The sequence below is a fragment of the Bos mutus genome, chromosome 29 (assembly GCF_027580195.1).
Source record: "Bos mutus isolate GX-2022 chromosome 29, NWIPB_WYAK_1.1, whole genome shotgun sequence".
NCBI classification, from domain to species: domain Eukaryota; kingdom Metazoa; phylum Chordata; class Mammalia; order Artiodactyla; family Bovidae; genus Bos; species Bos mutus.
The window spans coordinates 29,874,622-29,896,050 of NC_091645.1; the positions used below are offsets into that span (position 1 = coordinate 29,874,622).

Sequence of the window (21,429 nt, forward strand, 5' to 3'; positions counted from 1 at the left end):
TTTTATACACAGCATCAGTAGTGTGTATGTGTTAATCCCAATCTCCCAATTCATCCCATCCCCCCTCCCCTTTGGCATCCATAAATTTGTTCTCTATGCCTGTGTCTCTATTTCTGCTTTGTAAACATTATCATCCATACTGGGTTTTTTTTTTTCAGAGCCCATGTATGCATTTATATACAATATTTGTTTTCCTTTCTCTGAATTACTTCACTCAGCATGACAGTCCAACCCCTGTGGAGCTTATTGTCTAGGAGGGGAGACAAAAGACAGACAAGATGATGGCAGATAATAGTAGTGGCTATGAAGATGATAAACCTGGGTGAAGCAACCGAGTGTTGGAAAGTGGACAGAGACCCCTTCCATCTGCTAATGCAACAATAGTACAAATGAGTACTGCATGGAAGGGCCTGTGTAAAAGCAGCTGTCACTCCAGCTAGTCTTCTTACTTCCCTCTCTCATGTATGCAGTAAATCTTTGCACAGTGCACAGTGGAGACCAAGGCAGCACGGTCCTGCCTTTAGGGCAGCTCTCTATGGCAGACACAGTAGACATCAGACACATAGTCACTCTGTGCTGAATACCGTGAATGAGATGTGAATGGTGTGCTGTGAAATTATACACAGGATTCCAATAGAGACTGAAGGATTTGGGAGACTTGAAATGAGGCTAAGAGCTGAACAAATAAGTAAACAGATTTTCAGATAATGGGAAATGACTGTCAGAGAAAGAGGTGTCCAGTAAGTACGGGGCAGAGGAAAGCAGAATGAATCCTGTGATCCTGGATTCACGCCAGAGACATCAGTATTCCCTCATGTTTACATGTATATACCTCCGTGGATGCATACACTCCTAAACAGATGGATACAGATATGTGTGCACACATGGGTTAATATACACACATGTACTTTTCTAGCTTAGACAGCTGAGCTGGTCTAGAAGCAGTGGTACTGCAACAGCAGGGAGCACACTCAGTACTGAGAGCTGCTTTCTATGTGCCATTCTTCAGTTAAAAAACTAGGGCTTCTTGGAGACCTGCCTGCTATAGGGCTGGGGAGAGAAAATGCAGGGTAAACTTGGAGTATAGGGGAGTGGCAGAAGGCACTTCAGCTCAGTTCAGTTGCTCAGTCGTGTCTGACTGTTTGTGACTCCATGGACTGCAGCACACCAGGCTTCCCTGTTCATCACCAACTCCCAGAACTTGCTCAAATTCATGTCCACTGAAGCGGTGATGCCATCCAACCATCTCAGCCTCTGTCGTCCCCTTCTCCTCTTGCCTTCAATCTTTCCCAGCATCAGGGTCTTTTCCAATGAGTCAGTTCTTCACATCAGGCGGCCAAAGTATTGGAGCTTCAGCTTCAGCATCAGTCCTTCCAATGAATATTCAGGACTGATTTCCTTTAGGATAGACTGGTTTGATCTCCTTCCAGTCCAAAGGACTCTCAAGAGTCTTCTCCAACACCACAGTTCAAAAGCACCAATTCTTCGGTGCTCAGCTTTCTTTATGGTCCAACTCTCACATTGATACATGGCTACTGGAAAAGCCATAGCTTTGACAAGATGGACCTTTGTCAGTAAAGTAATATCTCTGCCTTCTTGGCAGAAGGCAAGAAAGTGCTAAATGTTTTATAAAGAAAAAAAGGGAAGAAAGAGGAAGGGGGAAGAGAGAGAGAGAAAGTGAAAGAGAAAGGAAGGAGGGAGAGAGGGAGGGAAGGAAGAAAGCATGGAAGAAAGATAGAAGCATATCAAAAAGAGGGGATACGTGTATACATATGGCTGATGCCCTTTGCTGTAAACAGCAGAAACTAACATAACATTGTAAAGCAACTATACTCCAATAAAAATTATTTAAAAAGTAAACAAATAAGTAAGTAAATCAAATTAGTAGGTCAAAACTAGTATTCAGGTAAAGAATATAGAGTTAATTTTTTTTTTTCAAAGAAGCATCTTGAAAGAACACAGAGCCAACTTGAAGGAACTCCCAATGACCAAGTCTGGAACACTCTGAAGAAGAAAATAAATAACACAGCATTGAATTATAATCCAGAGTCTAAAACAAATACACTTAAACCATACTATTACAGGGCTTCCCAGGTGGTGATAATGATAAAGAATCCTCCTGCTAATGCAGGAGATGCAGGTTCAATCCTTGAGTCAGGAAGATCCCCTGGAGGAGGAAATGGCAACCCACTCCAGTGTTCTTGCCTGGAGAATTCCACGGACACAGGAGCCTGGCAGGCCACAGTCCATGGGGTCACAAAGAGTCAGACATGACTGAGCGACTATCACTCACTCAGAGGACTCAGCTGGGGCTTCCTTGGTGGCTCAGTGGTGAAGAATCTGCCTGCAGTGCAGGAGACACATGAGATGCTGCTTTGATCCCTGGCTTGGGAAGATCCCCTGCAGAAGTGCATGGCAATCCACTCCAGCATTCTTGCCTGGAGAATCCCATGGACAGAGAGAGAAGCCTGGTGTGCTACAGTCCATGGGGTCGCAAAGAGTTAGACACAACTGAGTGATTGAACATACAGGAGCATGCACACACACACACACACACACACACACACACACACACACAGAACTCACCTACTCAACCAGCCTCGTGTTCTATCCACCAGGGAGGATGCCAGCCCCTGGAACAGAATTGGGGAGAGGTACTCTCCTCAGACTCTCAGGGGAGCTCTGAGTCAGCTTCGCACAGGCACGTGACAAGTCCCCAAGGGAAGCTCAGACTGTTACCTAGCTATGTAGGGAAAGACGCTGAATGCTAATGTGTTTATGAGGTGTGTGAGAATTTGTAGCCAAAGATGAGGAGTTCCGGACTGATAACCACTCTGGCCAGCCCTGCTGCTTCTTTCCCAGCTAATGTCTTCTTACATATACACACACCATGGGACTGCTCATAGCTGCAAATAAATAGCCTAAGGTCATTCAGCTTTTTTGCTTGCCTGTCCATTTCTCTCACTCCAAGTAAGCAAATGAGCTTCCCTGGTGGCTAAATGGTAAAGACTCTGCTAGCAATGCAGGAGACACTGGACACACGGGTTCAATCCCTGGGTTGGAAAGATTCCCCCAGAGAAGGAAATGGTAACCCACTCCAGAAATCTCGCCTGGAAAATCCCATGGACAGAGTAGTCTGATGGGCTGCAGTCTATGGGGTTGCAAAGAGTTGGACGTGACTGAGTGACTGAGCACACAGCAAGTAAGCAAATAGCTCAGACAGGGCAGGAAAAGCATCAAATTTCCTCTGATCTAGAGGAACTGGTGCCTCTGAGGACACTACTCACACCCACATACTTGGCTTGAGCGAGATGACCATTGTGTGGATTTTTCTAATATCGATCTTTGTCTCTAAAATGGTACCAATGAACCTATTTGCAGGACAGCAGTGGAGATGCAGACATGGAGAACAGACTTGTGAACACAGTTGGGGAAGGAGAGGGTGGGACAAATGGAGAGAGCAGCCTGGAAACATACACAGTACCATACGGAAAATAGATCTGCTGCGCGGCTGCTCAGTGGTATCCAACGCTTGGCGACCCTTTGGACTGTAGCCCCCCAGGCTCCTCTGTCCATGGGTCTCCAGGCAAGAATACTGCAGTAGGTTGCCATTCCCTTCTCCAGGGATGTAAAATAAATAGCCAGTGGGAATTTGCTGTATGATGCAGGGAGCTCAACCTGGTGCTCAGTGACAACCTAAATAGGTGGGATGGGGTGGGAGGTGGGAGGAAGGCTTAAGGGGAGGGGACATATGGATACCTATGGCTGATCCATGGTGCTGTATGGCAGAAACCAACACAACATTGTAAGGCAATTATCCTCCAATTAAAAATAAAGGAAAATAATGCAGGGAGGATTTGAGTACATATGTACTTTATCATAGGTGCATGGGTGCTCAGTCGTGTCTGACTCTTTGCCACCCCTGTAGCCCGCCAGGCTCCTCTGTCCATGGCATTCTCCAGGCCAGAATACTAGATTTTTAATATTAATAGTAAATTGGAGAAAGTAGAACCCTAAAAAGACAGAGCTTTGTCTAGGTCACAGAGGGAAGTCCATAGATGAGGAAGGAACAAGTTTCCTGAGTGTCTAATCCATACCTTCTCCATGTTCCTACGCTCCTTACTTTGCATTAGTAGGTGAGGATTACCCATCTCTCCTGGAGTCTCTATGACTTGCTTACCCCCGTGGCTTTTTAAAGATGTGTGTTCTGTGGGAAGAGATGATATGTTTCCTGTCCCCAGCCGAATGGTAGTGCTCCCTAAATGTGAAATGTTATTAGAGGCAACGAGCATAATAATGATGGCCATGATGGTGGCTGTGATGATGATGGTGAAAATGGATCCCAGGAAACTATTACAAAACCCAGCTGTTATTAGCATCGCATTTGCCACAGCACATGAGTGATTTCAAGTGCTCTAGCCTGGGAAAGATCCTCCTTCTCCCCTCTGCTTTGAGGAGCCAGAGAGAAATCTAACAAAGACATGCTGGAGGGACCACCTCCAGCTGGTCCTCATTGCAGCACAAAGCCACTGAGCTCTAACAGGCGCTCCCCCTCTGAGGATGACCTGTTATCACGTCCCTGGCCAGAACAGCATTTGGGGAGTGCTCAAGAAGTAGGGCAGAAGTGGAGGAAGGAGCAAAGGAAGTGACCAAACTCAGGAAGAACTGGAGAGGCCAGGCTCCAGACTGGGGCCTCATGGTGGCTGTGGAATTTTCTGCCTTTAAATACTGGTTTCTTTATTTGGCTGCTTTGGGTCTTGGTTGAGGCACATGAGATCTTTGTTGCAACACGTGGGATCTTTCATGGCGGTGCACGGACTCCCTAGTTGTGGCGTGTGGGCTTCAGTAGTGGCCACGCTCGGGCTTAGTTGCCCCAAAGCATGTGGGATCTTAGTTCCCCACCAGGGACTGAACCCCCTCCCCTGCATTGCAAGGTGGATTCTTAACCACTGGACCACCAGGGAAGTGCCTGGAAGTTTCAACAGTAAGCACATCCTGTCTGCCTGTGTGTTTTAGTCCAGACGCTCTAAGATGTACTGTGATAACTGGCACCTTCCCGAATCACGCTGCTCCTGTGTGTCTGTCATGTGCCCTCAGGGGTCTCTGCTCCATTTCATCTTCACACCTAGACCTGGGACGACGGAGCTTCTGACACCTGAGCATCTCTAGCTGTAGGGGCTGAGAAGACACTGAGAATTGCCAGCTTGCTCATAAATGCTTTCATCTGGAACATAAACACGCCACTTTGGCACGTACAGGCCAGAGCAAGTTGCCTGGCTGCACCGGTGTTCATGTGGTGACAAAGTACTGCCCTCAGTGTGGCTGGAAGCACAGGGAATATTTACAGGCAGTGATAAAGCCTGCCCACCGCCTTCCTCTGTGGGTCTGAGACAGGCAAGCTGAGGGAGACCATGCTTCAAGCTTCAAAGCCTGTGACAGATTTGGTTGCTGACTCACAACCCACCTCCACACCCTCCTGCTTTGCCTCCATTTTGACAAACCTGGAAAACGAAATGCTTGACTTCTTAGCTCCTCAGCACCCAGGGATGGCTAAGTACAGGTCCTGGGGAAACCAGATGTAGGCGGAAACCTACGGAGAAAGCAGCTCTCTCCTAGAAACACAAAGCCTTGGGGAGAGGAGTTTCCTTGTTCTCCTATGGAACACTGTGGATGTCAGTGCTAGAAGCCAGCAGCTGTCTGGGAGGCCATCAGGTGACAAGATGAGAAAAAGTCCCAAAGAATTGCAGAGATGCTGATCTTGGTAACTACGAACTGCTGAACCAATGTCCATAGCATCTCCTTGCTGGATTTCTCATGAGCCAACACACACACACACACACACACACACACACACACACACACACAACCCCATTTGCCCTGTTACTTGTTGCAAAAAAACTTTCATGTTACAGAGTCAGTAAGAACTTTTGAGATCACAAGGACTTCATTTAACAGATAAGAAAACAGACAAGAGACCCAAGAAATTAGATGCATAATTGAGACTCAGAGCCAAATGAGAGGAAGCATTGGCCAAGGGATCAGAAATGTTTTGATTCTTCAATGACACTTGCTTCTTGCTTGTTCTTTGGGTCCAAACCAACTCTCTCATAACACAACAGACTTCTCTCCTCACGTCTCATTTCATTTTTGCATTTCTCCTCTGGTCTCTAGTCTCTTGAGTCCATTATAACCCTTTCCTCAACCCCAGAAAATTTCCCATATGGTTGTAAGTCCATCTATAGAAGAAACACCCTTTTCCCAGGCAGAAGCAAGCCTGCGGTGGCTATATTCCCATCAGGGGAATGGAATGGATCAGAGACAAGATGGGTCATAATGCTTTGAAAAGTTTCCACTTTCAGTTTAAATTGAGAGAGTAGCATGGAAACATATACAGTACAATACGCAAAATTAGATAGCCAATGGAAATTTACTCTATGACACAGGGAGTTCAAATCCAGTGCTCTATGATAACACAGCGGGTGGGAGAGGTGGGAGGTGGGAGGGAGGTTCAAGAGGGCAGGGACGTATGTATACCTATGGCTGAATCATGCTGATGTATGGCAGAAACCAACACAATATTGTAAAGCAAGTATCCTTCAATCAAAAATAAATAAATTTTAAAAATGAAAATCAAAACCAAATAAGACTGTTCTCCAATGTAAAAAAAAAAAAAAAAAAAGTTTTCCATTTTCAAACAACTACTCAAACGTCAGTGTGAAAGTCTTAGTTGCTCAGTTATGTCTAGCTCTTTGTAACTCCATGGACTGTAGCCCTCCAGGCTCCTCTGTCCAAGGGATTCTCCAGGTGAGAATATTGGAGTGGGTAGCCATTGCCTTCTCCAGGGGATCTTCCTGACCCAGGGATTAAACCCAGGTCTCCTGCATTGCAGGCAGATTCTTAACCCTCTGAGTCACCAGGGAAGCCCCACTGAAATGTCAAGGTCAGGAAGAAAAAGCAACTGAAGTCAGGATGCTGGAAGTGTAGTTCAGGCCAGAACATCATCTGCAGTAGAGCAGAGTGTCATAATTGATTTCTAACGGCGAGAGAACATTGAACCTGGCCGTGTGCAGACAGAGGAACGGAGCTAGGAGAAGAGAGGCTAAGCTTCAGCTCCCACTTAAAAACTTCTTGAGGTCTAAATTAATTTGGTCCTATCTCACTTACAAGGAAAGTATCTATTTCACTTGCAGCCAAAGTGAGCGTTTGTTTAACCTCTTGGGGGATAGGCTAGAGCTTCACGTAGAACTTTGTGAGAAGAGGCACGGTTATCCAATTTCCCTCTAATTGCTCTAACAAGGATGAATTAGGACTTTCATCAGCAGGCCTGAGTGATCAGTTTGGAGTCAGCCATGGGCGGTGAAGCTGGTTATTAAACAAAACTACTGTGTTACCTCCTAATAACACACGGTGAGGGCAAATTAATCAGAAGACAAATACGCCATTCTGGTGACACTGGAGAATATGTTCTCTCAACTTTATGTCTCCAAGTGATGCTATTGTTAGTACCGTCAAAGTTCTTTTCCAAGGCATAATAGGGAACTAAGTGTTCACTTGGGCTTTCTTAGGCAGGGAAAAAGAAACCATCAGACAAGGGAACACGGTATACAGTTTAAATATCCACTTGGGCCAGACTTCGCTTTGATATACATTAATTATTCCACTAACATCACATCAGGAGAAAACTTACAGGAAGTCTGAAAACACATGATCCCCAGATAATCGTTCCTGGCTGAGGATGGTGGCTACCACTGACTCTGTTGTCTTTGCTAAGATGTCACTGTTTTTCTCCAAGGTAGCATGCAAAAACCTTCTATTTCCATCCAGCTTCTCTCTTGTCACCAGTCCCCCTTCTCAAGTGTAAGTCTCGGCCGACTTGCTGACTCTGGGAAGAGAGGGCTATTGAACACGCAATTTGAGTTAAAGAAATTGATCATCTATCATGAGAGTGGAAGAGGGGAGAGAGAACCATTCCAGAGTCTCATCCAGACCTCAGAAGCTCACTCTGGTAGAACCTTGTTAATTTATACTAAGGACTATGATCGACTTGCCTAATTACTGTGTAGTGAGCAGTGTAGATTTGAGTGTGTGGGAGCAAACACAATTTAAAAAGCTGTGATCATGGATCAAACAAATGGACTTTATTGTACAATTAAAAGCCTCCTTCAACCCTGACTGGAATGAAATCCAATAACAGAATAAGTGCTTTCACAATAACACTCTCCATGTGAGCTCTGGTGACAGGCACTGAGTCTTGGGGCCCAGCATTTCTGCACCCTAAACCTTGGCTAACAACGCGACACTTGCTGACCTTCGGAAAAAGACTGGCCTCTTCTGGGTCCCTCTCTTTCATCCTTTGAGGAACAGCAGGTGTGTGCAGCCTTCTTTCTGTTCTACTTCTCAGTATTCATGAATTAATGGAAGGAGAACACTTTGAACTTGGCTGAGCTGAGTACATATAAGAGGCTCTACTCTAGAGAATCTGTTTTCCTTTCCTTCTTTTATTTTTATTTTTATTTATTTATTTTTTTTGTTTGTTTGTTCCCTTTCCTTCTTTTAAAATGTTGTTTAGTCCCAGGGAAATCGGGATTATAGTTGTTTCAGACACACCTGCTGGTCATTCACCACCTGAACACACAAGCAGGTGTTTGGACGCTGCCGCACATATTGCCACAGAGGCCGTCAGAAGAGGATTTTCACTTCCGGTGGGAAAAAGCAGTGGGAGCAGATGGAAACCTGAAGGAGCAAAGATCTTGTTTTCATCCGCAGAACTCTAGTAATAAAGGCCAGTGGCAATACTCCCACCAGTGCCAAAGTCTTGAAATGGACGATTTCCCCCAAACTTTCCAAACATCACTTAGCACCGACTATCTGCCTTCTTCTCCCACCCCGTTTGGCCCTTTGTGGATACACACCAGGCTAGGAGGTTTCCAGGAGCTAGACTGTGTTGCACACAAAGAGTTACAGTCTTGACACTACTCACTTCGTTGGTGTTGTTCAATCGCTCAGTTGTGTCCAACTCTTTGTGAACCCATGGACTGCAGCATGTCAGCCTTCCCTGTCCTTCGCTATCTCTCAGAATTTGCTCAAACTCATGTCCATTGAGTTGAAGACACCATCCAACCATCTGTCTCATCCTCTGTCACCCCCTTCTCCTCCTGCTTCAGTCTTTCCCAGCATCAGGATCTTCTCTAATGAATAGGCCCCTTGCATCAGGTGGTCAAAGTATTGGAGCTTCAGCTTCAGTACTTCCAGTGAATAGTCCAAGTTTATTTCCTTTAGGAGTGACTGATTTGATCTCTACTCACTTGCTTATGTGTTAAACTTGCTTATATGTTAAACTTCAAACAACTTCCAGAATTGTGCTGGGCCACATATGGGCAATGGAAACAGTGTCAGACTTTATTTTTGGGGGCTCCAAAATCACTGCAGATGGTGACTGCAGCCATGAAATTAAAAGACGCTTGCTCTTTGGAAGAAAAGTTATGACCAACCTAGACAGCATATTAAAGAGCAGAGACATTACTTTGCCAAGAAAGGTCCATCTAGTCAAAGCTATGGTTTTTCCAGTAGTCATTTATGGATGTGAGAGTTGGACTATAAAGAAAGTTGAGTGCTAAACAATTGATGTTTCTGAACTGTGGTGTTGGTAAAGACTCTTGAAAGTCCCTTGGACTGCAAGGAGATCCAACCAGTACATCCTAAAGGAAATCAGTGCTGAATATTCATTGGAAGGACTGATGCTGAAGCTGAAACTCCAATACTTTGGCCACCTGATGTGAAGAACTGACTCATTGGAAAAGACCCTGATGCTGGGAAAGATTGAAGGCAGGAGGGGAAGGGGACGATAGAGGATGAGATGGCTGGATGGCATCACTGACTCAATGGACATGCTGCTGCTGCTCTTAAGTCGCTTCAGTTATGTCCGACTCTGTGCGACCCCATAGACGGCAGACCACCAGGCTCCGCTGTCCCTGGGATTCTTCAGGCAAGAACACTGGAGTGGGCTGCCATTTCCTTCTCCAACACATGAAACTGAAAAGTGAAAGTGAAGTCACTCAGTCCTGTCCAACTCTTCGAGACCCCATGAACTGCAGCCTATCAGGCTCCTCCGTCCATGGAATTTTCCAGGCAAAAGTACTGGAGAGGGTTGCCATTGCCTTCTCTGCAATGGACATGAGTTTGAGTAAACTCTGGGAGTTGGCGATGGACAGGAAGGCCTGTCGTGCTGCAGTCCATGGGGTCGCAAAGAGTTGGACACAACTGAGCGACTGAATTGACCGAACTGACTGACATATGGGCAGTGGGTAGCCTTGAGAGTGTCAATTCCTAGGCAGATTGATAAGAAGTCCGGGGTCCCTGAGGAAGAGAAAGGGGTCTGGGGTCTCATTGAGGAGGAAACAACAAACACTTTTTTTTTCCCTCTACATTTCTTAGTCTTAGTCTCATAAAACGTTTTTTTTCTTTAAACCCAGAACTGATGATTATACAACAAAGAACTCAGTTTAAACTCTGTACTAGAGAAGGAAATGGCAGCCCACTCCAGTACTCTTGCCTGGAAAATCCCAAGGACGGAGGGGCCTGGTGGGCTACAGTCCATGGGGTTGCAAAGAGTTGGACACAACTGAGCGACTTCACTTCAGAGATTATATAACAACAATGAATCCTGTTTGAGGACAGTTTCTCCTTCCTGAAAACCTTCTGACTAATTCTGATCTCTTAAAATGTATATTAAGGGAGTGAGTCTGGTATGAGCTTTCTATTTTTAAGTTCTAATCCTGTTATCCTAAAATGTAAATTGTGGGAGTGGATCTGATAAAATTTTCACAAATTTGAGACATTCTTTTGATTTATGGTAATAATTAATTAAAAAGTATAAAACTCCATTGGTAACACTAGTGAGAGGGGCACTGTCCATCCCCCTCTGATGTCTATGTCAGAAGCTTTCTCTGTTCCTTCTCATTTTAATAAAAGTGTGCTGCACAAAAGCTCTTGAGTGATCAAGCCTGGTCCCAGGTCCCGAAGCTCAATCTTCTTCTTCGGAGATCATGAATCTGACACTGTTCACTGTTAGCTATCAGCCTGCTCAAGCTTCCTGGGAATGCGTATGGCATCTGCTGGATTTCCTAGACACTCAGCCAAGCATCATGAGAACCTGGCAGGCTGTGCGCTGGAGTCAATGGGATGCAATTATGTGCTCATGTGACTTTGCGGTGCTGAGTATCCACCTGCTTCCTCTTGACTTTGGGTTTGGTCCTGTGATATGCTTTGACCAATGGTGTGGGACCAGATTGGACATAATCAGAGACTTGCTTGTTGGCATAACCTCACCTCTTGAAAGTGAAGTCGCTCAGTTATGTCCGACTCTTTGCGACCCCGTGGACTGTAGCCCACCAGGCTCCTCTGTCCATGGGATTCTCCAGGCAAGAGTACTGGAGTGAGTTGCTATTTCCTTCTCCAGGAGATCTTCCCAACCCAGAGATCAAACCCGGATCTCCCTCCCGCATTGCAGGCAGATGCTTTAACCTCTGAGCTACCCTCATCTCTTGTTCCCCAGCAATTTACCAGAAGGAAAGCTTCACCCACTTAGCTGCTGCCCTCTTCAGCCTGGATCCCAGACAGAGATGAGGGGGGAAACTTGAATTGAGACCCTGGAAGAAGTTGCCCCAGCTGACTGTCAGAGTCACAAGTGAGGAAAATCAATGTTTGTTGTCAAAAGTTACTGAAACTCGTCATATGTATCGTCTTCATTGGAATAGCAAACTAATAACCAACAAAACCAGATGGATACAGGAAGATACCAAAATTAATCAGATATATAAACTGGGCTTTCCTGGTGGCTCAGATGGTAAAGCGTCCACCTGCAATGCAGGAGACCTGGGTTCGATCCCTGGGTCGAGAAGATCCCTTGGAGAAGGAAATGGCAACCCATTCCAGTATTCTTGCCTGGAAAATCCCATGGATGGAGCCTGGTAGGCTACAGTGCATGGGGTCGCAAAGAGTCAGACATGACTGAGCGACTTCATGTCACTTCAAACTGCCCTCAAGGAGCTTGCAGATGAGCTGAGAAAACAACAACAGCAGCAACAAAATCATTTCATAGCAAAAATGTGAGCTAAAATGAAGTGAGAGAGGCAGTGCTCCTGGGAGGTTCCTTCCACTGAGGGTGTGGGGATGAACGGGAGGGAAGGGGGTAAGAGAAAGCTTCATGGTGGGTGTGGATTTGAGCTGGATCTTGAACGCATGGAAGGCAAGGAATGGCGTTCCAGGAAGAGGGAACAGCATGAGTTCAGGTAAAGGCACAAGAGTGAGAGATTCCTGAGAAAAATGTGATGACCAACTCCATTTTGGCAAACCTAAAGGGAAGTAGTCGGTCTAGAGCTTTCTGTACATACAAATGCAGGCCCCCCTTGCCATTCAGTTTCTAAATAATCTCCTGAGCTTGAGTTGGCAGCCTTATTGAAATGGAGAAGTGGAACAGACAATGGAACACTTTAGAAACCTAAGTCCTGTATCTTTAAAGAGCAGTGCATTTTCCCATCTGTATTGTTCAGTGTATGGAATATGAAATTCATCTCTGAAAACCCCAGAGATGACTCTATCGACTGTCCTCTAAATAGAATTAAAATTGACTCAAGACATATCTGTGAATCTATTGAATTACATAGTCCACAATCGAGCTGCCGCTGGTCCTGTAGGAGGAAATTAAACAGACGAGGAGAGAAGTAAAATGGACAGGCTGCTCCTGGATGGGGAGGTTTCTCTAGAGGGGCTGAGGGTGGCCAGCAGAGTCGAGTGTGAAGCTTGTCTCATATTCGGAGACCTGTGCTGACTTGCTGAACTGGTGGGGTCAGGTCATTTTTTGTCACTGATATAAAAAAACAGAGTAGTTGTCACTCCGAATTCATCCTTCCGAGATACGGCTGAGTTTAGCAGGGAAGCCCCCAGCATGCTTCCCGTGTGTCCATCTTTTGTGTCCTTTCGGGACTGGAGACATCATCTCTGTCGTCACTCACTTGTTTTCTTCTTTCAATCATCGTCCTTTCTTACCCTGCATTAACTCTCAATCAATAGACACTTTTTGAGCTCCTACTCTGTGCCGGGCACTCTTGAAGGCTTTGGCAATACTGGTCATGGCAAATGTTCTGTTGGAGAAGAGCTCAACCTTCCGAGTCAGATGCAGGCCTGACTTGCTCACCGCATGTTTTATCACAGGGTAGTGACAGAATGGGCTTCCCTCATAGCTCAGTCAGTAAATCATCTGCCTGCAATGCAGGAGACCCGGGTTCGATCCCTGGGTCAGGAAGATCCCCTGGAGAAGGAAATGGCAACCCACTCTAGTATTGCCCGGAGAATCCCAAGGACAGAGGAGCCGGGAGGGCTACAGTCCATGGAGTCACAAGAGTTGGACATGACTTGGCGACTACACCACCATCACCAGTGATAGAAATGGGCTTCTGCAGTGGCTCAGCAGTAAAGAATCTGCCTGCAATGCAGGAGACTCAGGACGGGTTCAGTCTCTGAGTCAGGAAGATCCCCTGGAGAAGAAAATGGCTACCCACTCCAGTATTCTTGCCTGGGAAATCCCATGGACAGAGGAGCCTGGCAGGCTGTAGTCCATGGATCACAAAGAGTTGGACACAACTGAAGTGACTGAGAGTGATAAACTTAACCTCCTTGCGATGAGTCCAGCCAGTCCCTGCCATTGACGCTGGCACAGTGGAGCATGACATGCCTTCCCCGCAAATCCTCTGCTATGAGCACAGTGACTCTGCCCTGAGATAGGATGAAACCTTTGCTTTATACATCTTGAGTGCTTTTGCGAAAGCACTTGACTTTTTAATTTAATTGGAACAGTTGCTTTACAATGCTGTGTTGCTTTCTGCCACACAACAACATGAATCAGCCGTAAGTACAGGTATATCCCCTCCCTCTTGAGCCTCCCTCCCACCTCACACCCCATCCCACCCCTCTAGGTTGTCACAAAGCACCCTGCTGAGCTCCTTGTGTTATATAGCAACTTCCCACAGGTTATGGCTGTTTTACATATAGTAATGTATATGTATATTGAGAGCTACTCTCTCAATTCTTCCCACCCTCTTCTTCCCCAAGGGTGTCCGCAAGTCTGTTCTCTATGTCTCCATCTGTATTCCTGCCCTCAACTTTCTTACTATAGCTATTATTACTACTATCAGATGTCATAGTATCTTCACAATAATCAAAGGTGGAGATCAGGGTTACAGGATGGCATAGGGTGACTTTTGCCTGTGGAAGAGAACTACATATTCTCTATGCTTCCAGTTTGTCAAGAGGAATGCTTTGCCTGGTGGCTCAGTTGAAGAGCTCCCAACTCCACATCATGGTATCCACACATTTTTCTTATTAATTTGCTCATTGCCTTCAACAAATATTTACCGAATGCCTATCATGGGTCAGGCACTGTTTCAGGCATAGGGCATCAAATAGAGAACAGGCCTATGATCCCACACTGCCCTCATGAGGCTTCCAGCAGCAAGTGACAGATACTAAGCGACTGTGCAATAAATCATTAATTACAACCAGAATAAGTGCTATGATGCTCTGATCACAGAGTCTCTTCACTTTTGGCTCCAAGGGCAACCTGACCTGGGTAATTGGGTTAAGTTTCCTGCAAAGAGAATTTTGTTGTCATGACACTTTTGGGGAAGTCTTTAATAGTTCTTAGTCTTTTTTAGCTTTTTTAGATTAGATAGTGTTCATTAGAGAGGTGAGTGTTTTGAGGTGACCAAGTATCCTGATCTGCCCGGATCTGAGAGTTTTTCAGGGTGTGGTTTTTTCAGTGCAGAAACCAGGACAGTTCTGGGAAAACTGTGACAGCTGGTCACCCTCGCGTGTGTATGTGTGCATGGGCACATGTGCGAATATATGCATGTTCATGCATAAATTTGGAAGTCTCAGTTTCCTTCTCTGTAGAATAAGAAGTAGGCCAATTAGGCTTGCTTTCAGCTCTAAACATCTACACTTCCTAATGCAGGCATGCTCAGCCACTTAGTCATGTCTGACTCTTTGTGACCCCATGGACTGTAGCCCACCAGTCTTCTCTGCCCTTGGGGTTTTCCAGGCAAGAATAGTAGGGTGGGTTGCCATTTCCTCCTCCAGGGGACCTTCCTGTCCCAGGGATAGAAACCACGTCTCCTGTGTCTCCTGCATTGGAAGGTGGATTCTTTACCCCTGAGCAATCAGGGAATCCCAGTGCTTTCTTATGAGCACCCAGACCTGGTGTTTTGGCATCTCAGTATCTATTAAGCTGGTTAGGAGAGCATCTCCAAAAATTTGGGGTGTTGAATGTGATCTGCCTCCACATGGGTGAGGGTGGTATCCAGTGTGTGCACCACATAACACAGCCCTGCCCCACAATTCTCTATGAATTGCTACTGAATGTACACGTATTCAGTGTGTGTAGAGCTTTGGTCCTGATGCTGAACAGTTTAGCTGTCTTCATGCCAAATGATCGACTGTACTCAATTGCAAACGGGCTGCCATTAGCCTTGTTGTTAGAGCTGGGAAATCTGTGTAATTGCTGAGTAATTTTTTCAGAACTTTGGGATGGTGTGGCTGTGTGTGTGGCCTTGCAGAGCCCGTCTATCTCTAGGCGTCTAATGGGTTCCAGTGGGAGTCTGTGCCACATCCCGCCAGCAGGGCAACTCGTAAACTCATCAATGCTTCGGGCATGAGTGGCATTTTAAAGGCCCTTTACCATGAGTGGAATTAGCGTGCTCTGTCCCTCTGGAGCCTGTTAGCTTTTCGATTCTGACCCCCATGGTGAAAAATAAATGCAAGTAATTTAGTTGGAAAAAATGTCTTTAGGGCATTTGTGCTCCTTTTGGTTCTGCTCCATAGGACAGATACTTAAAAAAAATTTCCGAGTTCCCAAATGGCCATGGCCAAAATGAATTCTCCTATCCAATAGGATAGGAGTTGATGGCGGTGCTGACCCATGAGAATACTGACAGAGGTCGCCCTCTGTCAGAACAGCTACCGTGCCCCTTCTGTGTCTGTCACCCAGCATCCACAGATTAGGGCCTCTGCTGTGACCACGAGTCTACAGCTGTTTCCAGCTGATGGGTGATGGACACAACTTGTCAAGATTCAACAGTGCAGAAGAATGCTTAGTTTTAAGAACAGATTCTTTCCAAGAGTGCTCAGGCCTGAGCTTCTGGTAGGATCCAGGATGCAGGCCAAGCCTCCCTTCTCTGAATTCCTAAAGTGACTGTGCTCCTTATTTAGCACAGTTTCATAGATTGCCTTGTGTCAAATCTTTTAAGTTATTGTTGGGCACTTATAATATTTAACTGTTGGAATACGTGTCACACCTCAGAGACAGAGTGATTCTGAAACTGTTTACCACCTACCTCCATCCTGGTTTTCTTGACACCTAGGGTCGCTCCCATCTATCACAGGCTGGGCCCTAAAGTATGGTCCTTCCATTCCCAATTTTTCATTGTCTTGTTAGTACTTTCTTGAATGAGGAAATTGTCAAGGAGGGACGAAATATCAGATGGCAGATGTTCAACAGTTTTGGAATCTCTCACCCTGGGACAAATCCTTTGCTGAATATATTTTCCTTACAACTTTCTACAACATTAAGGAAAATAAAATGTTACCCATCAAGCTGTGATTGTACAGAATCCTTGTTATCCTAGAATTCATTAGCATAGTCACCAAGATGGTACTTATGCATGATATCATTGAGGATTTTGCACAGATTATACCAAAACGGCCTTCTCTGGCTTAGTATTTTATTTTTATGTATTTTATAAATAATTTTATTACTTTCTCCCTTCAAACCCCTTTGCCCCATCTGGCCTTTAATGGAGGAAAACAAGTCTAAGATTACAATGCATCTAGATTTATACCCAAATACAATTTAGTTGCATTTGGAGCCCTAGAGAGTCAGTCAAGGCTATTATTGGCTGCCAGGATTTTTAGAAAATACATAAATCTCCCTTTGTGCCATAAATACATTTCTGCATTCAGAGCTCAGAGAGAGAGACCTCATTATACCACATCCTGAGAGAGAGAGAGAAGCACTTCTCATTCCGAGTGACAGGTGACATGTTCTTCAGAAACATGTAAAAAGATGGCAAGCTAATTTAATTCCTTTCTCCTTTTTAATGGTGGTTGAAATAATTGTATCTGTACAAATGATGCTGGGAAGCCTGGAATATAGGAGTTTTGAGCTAGGGATGTCCAAACCCCAGCTGGATTTTGGGAGGGTGCTTTGGTGACGCAGGTCTTTGAGGACATGCTCCTGTTTGAAAATGGCCTGCCAATATTCTTGGATAAAAGTGTTCTTAGAGGTACATGAAAGCTCGGTCTAGAAAACTAAAACTGTCCAGTGCAGGGGGTCTGGGGGGGGGTCCCCTGTGGCTCAGATGGTAAAGAATCTGCCTGCAATATGGGAGGCCCAGGTTCGACCCCTGGGTCAGGAAGACCTCCTGGAGAAGGGAATGGCAACCCACTCCAGTATTCTTGCCTGGAGAATTCTATGGACAGAGGAGTCTGGCAGGCTACAGTCCATGGGGTTGCATAGAGTCGGATATGACAGAGCAAGTAACATACACACACATATGGGGGGTCTCAGCTATTGGCTATGGGGTTCATTCCTTGAGAATCTCTGGTGTAAGGCATTGGGATTTTAAGGCAGACGTTCTAGTGCACATTTGGGCTGAATTAAAAATGATCTTGATCATTCTCTACTTTTCACTTTGAGTTATGTCAACCTGTTCTATTAGTAATGACGCTAATCAAATAATTAGTCATTTCTCTAAAGATGGACTTTCTGGAACATGCTTTCCCACTCTAAATATCAAAACAAAAACTCAACCTTCCAAATGTCTCTATTTGGTTATGAATTGGAAAAAATGCAGATGACAACTTCTGTGCTTTGGGGAACATGTATAAATAAACTTCTTATAAAAGAAATTCTTATAAAAGATAAGAACACAGAGATGTCAAAAACAGCCTTTCTGCCTTACCTCAATTGAAAGAGGTACCCGTGGCAGAGATAGAATTGTCTAAGACCTGAGGTCAATTCCTTTTGATCCTTCCCCCAACCTTAGCCTCAAATTGTCCACAGATTGGAAGGCACCTATCTAAAATACAGAATCTTCTACATCAGGGTCTTCATTTTCTTAAAGGGTGTCTGCACTACTCTCTACCTTTCCTCATTCAGGGATCTGTGTATTGAAGTCACGGCAGTCAAGGGAACTGTTTCATATCTTAGGGCCTCTTAATATCCTTCTAAAGTCCCTCTAGCGCTCTTAATGTTGCCTAGCAGCAAGGTCCTCCAATAATAGACACCCTTTAGCTCAGAATCATAGCTCTGATCAATGCTGTAGTGTTTTTAGTAACTGGAGTCCAGGGGCCATGACTCAAGGATATTTGGGAATAAAGTCAGCCCCCCTCTACCTGCACCTACCAAAAGGAATTAAACCGGGGAAGGGATAAGCCTGCATTTGCAAACCATTATGGGGTATCTGGGAACTGAATCCAATTTAAAATGCCTTGATTATCTTTGAGTTTCTTGACCTACTTTGCATTGGGGTCACAAAGGGAGGCACATTCTTTGGTATCGAAGTTGTGTTTCTTGTGATAATCTCTGAGGTTCTTCCACATGTATTCATGGACAAAGGCAAATGGCCTTAAAATAACTGGGTAGCCTCATTTGTGGCTGAATGACTCTCAGGTGAAATCAGATTTACTGTTAGACACCAACCAATATCAGGGCGTGGTCAGCAGTAAATGACGAATCCCAAGTCATTGATTCTGTACTCCAGGAATATCTTTGAGGTGGGAAGAGATGGAAAGAAGGCTATACACTGCTTCTAGCCACTACTAACCTTAGACCCAGGTAGAAGAGGCCACTTTCAGGCTCCACACTTCAGAGTGTGTGTGCTAAGTCGCTTGAGTCATGTCCAACTCTTGAGATCCTATGGACTGCAGCCTGCCAGGCTCCTATGTCCATGGGATTCTCTGGGCAAGAATACTGGGGTGGGTTGCTGTGCCCTCCTCCAGGGGATCTTCCCTATCTAGGGATCAAACCCACATCTCTTACATCTAACGTGCACTGGCAGGGGAGTTCTTTACCCCTAGTGCTACCAGGGAAGCCCACACTTCTTAAGCATCACTGTGCATTCAGTTCATCTGGGCATATCCTGAAAATGCAACCTGAATCTCCCTCATGATGCGGATGAGGCTAACTCATGGACCACTTTTTGAGGAGGTAGAGTTGTACCTGTCCTCATGGAGCAAGAAGTTCATGAAGACAAAGGATTCTGCATACTCTGAGCATTTATCTCTTTTCTAGATCATTTTCTGGCTACTCAGGATCCCCAAATTCCCCACTTCTATGGCTCTTAGCTCACTCCCTACATCTGAAAGTCCCTTTCTTCTGGTCTGTTCTTCTTAGGATGTGCTGCACCTATGATATCCACATCCCTAGGCCTTTGGAGGACCAGGGGAGGCTGTGGGTCATGGGTAGGAATGATACTTGGGTGTGCAGGCTCTATCTATGAGGCTCTTTGTGTTGTTGGTCAGAGCCAGAGTGGGAAGGTGTGGTACAGGCTAGGTACCAATTTTCTCTTTGCTGCCAGGAGGCAAAGTAGAACTCTTAGGAGTCCCACGATTTTAAATTCAAAGCTAATCTTTCAGGTCATTACAGAGTAGGTTTAGTTAGGAGAATAGAGCAGATTTTTACGTACTTTATTATCTGTTTTAAAGCTTTGAAATATTTAGACATATATGTGGTTCTCCTCTTACATAGAGGCAATGCAAAAAATTGATATAATTTGTATTGTTCATATATACATGAGTGTGTGTTTAATGGACAGAAAACTGTGCTTGGATGCATGTTGTCTCAGTCGTGTCTATCCACCAGCCTCTTCTGTCCGTGGAATTCTCCAGACAAGAATACTGGAGTGAATTGCCATGCCCTCCTCCAGGGGATCTCCTGGACCCAGGGATCAAACCCATGTCTCTTATGTCGCCTGCACTGGCAGGTGGGTTCTTAACCACTAGTGCAACTTGGGAAGCCCAGACGTATAACTAGTATTTTCCAATTCAGGGGAATAAAGAAAATCTAACTAATATTTTCTGAGCTGCATATACAGCTCACACTTATCGGTAGGAAGTAAGCTGTAATTTTTTTCCCCCTCTTCAAAGTCATCCTTCTTACTTGATCCTTAAACATCTTCTCCAAGTCACTGCTGCAGCATGCAGACCCTCTTTGTTTTCTGAATCTCATCCTCTAGTCACTTTATTTATTAGGACATTTGGTTCATGTGTAGGCAAAATATAAACCAGATCTAAAATAACTTCAAAGACAAGAGCAAATCTAGGTACTTCTGCCCTTTCTGAGAAAAACACAACACAGAGAGAGAAGATAGTGAGGGATTAGGAGAAGCAGGATAAGGTTACGGGAGCCCATGAAATGACAACCCACTCCAATATCCTTGCCCAGAGAATCCCATGGGTAGAGGAGCCTGGCGGGCTACAGTCCATAGTATCGCAAAGAGTCAGACACAACTAAACATACACTCATGCAGTGGTTATCATGTTTGCGATGCTAAGCAAACGTGCATAGCAGACAAAGGGGAGCTGACAAACTACAGTGAACAGGAAAGACTTCAGCAAAGAACAGCTAGAAAATGTCAATGGACCACACTGAGATGTATCAACGCTTACAGTGGCAACATCAGGTAATGGGGTTGGCAAGTGTAAGAAACTGGGACCATGGACCAAATGGGAGCAGAAGGCTTATTTTGGGGGCAAAGTAGGTCCACACTGTAGGAAGAGGTTGAGGAACTCGTTCAGCTTGTTTAGGTCAGCATCCCTTCATCTCACCCTCAGACGGCAAACTCATTGAGGACAAGGACTGTCTCCTTCTACTTTTCAATCCCAAAGACTATGTTAAGGCTCCATAAATGCTTGCTGAATTGAACTGAATTGAGAGTGGAATTTGTCTCTACTTTTTTTTTTCCCTCTGGGCTTACTGACAGAGGTAATGCTTCTTCTAAATTCCTCTGAGATCATCCTTTCTAAAGGCAGTTCCCAGGAGGGAATCAATGACTCCAGTCCCTGTGGGGAATTGATGATTTCCTAAGGATTCCTAGGACGTCGCTCTCCAAGCTTCATTGGCATTCTGCTGTGTATTATGCAAGATGCTGCTAAGAGAGAGGTCTTGTCAAAGGCAAATAAAGCCTAAATGGAAGATAAGCAGATTAAAAAATTCTCTCCCACAATGGCTATACAATAGGTTATAATTGCCCCTAGAATGAAGTACCTACTACCACTCCCCTCCGTCTAAATATAGCTGGCTTCTGCTTTTCTTCGCGTGTGTCCCTATAGCTACAGCCTTGGTGAGTTACAGAACATAATCTTCAGTAAATTTGC

General features: G+C 45.1%; 1 long non-coding RNA gene across 2 annotated transcripts in view; it reads left to right on the top strand.

Annotated features, from left to right (window-relative positions):
* The window catches only part of LOC138986222 (uncharacterized), a 59,000-nt gene extending 48,115 nt beyond the window's left edge, over positions 1 to 10,885 (top strand). The window contains exon 5 of one of the 2 annotated variants that reach the window (XR_011463081.1): positions 10,473 to 10,885. This is a non-coding gene — a long non-coding RNA (uncharacterized lncRNA). Of the gene's footprint in view, positions 1 to 5,097; positions 6,471 to 10,472 lie in introns of those variants that run through there. The other variant, XR_011463080.1, reaches the window with a different exon arrangement.
* The last annotated feature ends 10,544 nt before the right edge of the window (positions 10,886 to 21,429 follow it).